An 870-nucleotide genomic window follows, 5' to 3' on the forward strand; every position below is an offset into this window, starting at 1 on the left:
CCCTAGAGTTCTGTAGTTGTTGTCCCAGCCAGGACATCCTTCTACAATCTCTTCCTTGCCTGCCAGAAGTGGCAAAAGGATCATCATAGTGAGCAAAGAGGACAGGGTTTTGCAAGGCCCTGCAGCATTTACCACAAGGATCCAGAAGGACATCTGAGCCAAACCATGCATGGCTCCTGCTACTAAGAGGGAAAATAGCCAAGCAGATTGCTTGTATTATGGATTTCATATTGTAATCTTTTACAGGATGTAGGATGTACATAAAACTCTGTTATTGTCACAGAAAGTCCTGCTAGCATTTGGAGCTATAAAGAAACACATTACTACATGCAAACAGGTTTTTCATTCATGTGTAGACTGGCCAAACATAGGAAAATTTTCACAAGATGGTAAGGAGGAATACCTTTCGTACCACTATCATCTTTCTGCCAAATGTTTAGTCACCGTTCAAATCCTGGAAGCATTAATCCCCTTCAGCCTCACAGCCTTCAGAAATCTTTTGTCATATAGAAAAATCAATGTGTTTTCTCAAATTTGTTCTTCACCTCAGGAAGAAAAAACCTTAAAAGTGAGGCATTTAAAAGCACAGTCAGCCTGAGCAAAATGGCCGTCTTAAAAAACACAAGTCCCAAATGACAGACATATGTCCAGACCAGAACCAACTGTAAAAAAGACCTTAAAAGAGAAAATGTCAGCAGAGCTTAATGGCAAATATATTTCTCTGTACCGGCACTGACATTTACCTCAAATACCCCAATGATTTTCTGTTCTTCCTCTTCCTTCCATGCCTTTTCCTCAGCTCTCTTGCTCCTGAAAAGTGTTCCAGCCCTGAAGCTTTCGTTACAATTTTTGTTGATGGCCATCTTTCTG

Source organism: Corvus brachyrhynchos, unplaced genomic scaffold, assembly GCF_000691975.1.
Source record: "Corvus brachyrhynchos isolate BGI_N302 unplaced genomic scaffold, ASM69197v1 scaffold258, whole genome shotgun sequence".
In the NCBI taxonomy this organism is placed as follows: domain Eukaryota; kingdom Metazoa; phylum Chordata; class Aves; order Passeriformes; family Corvidae; genus Corvus; species Corvus brachyrhynchos.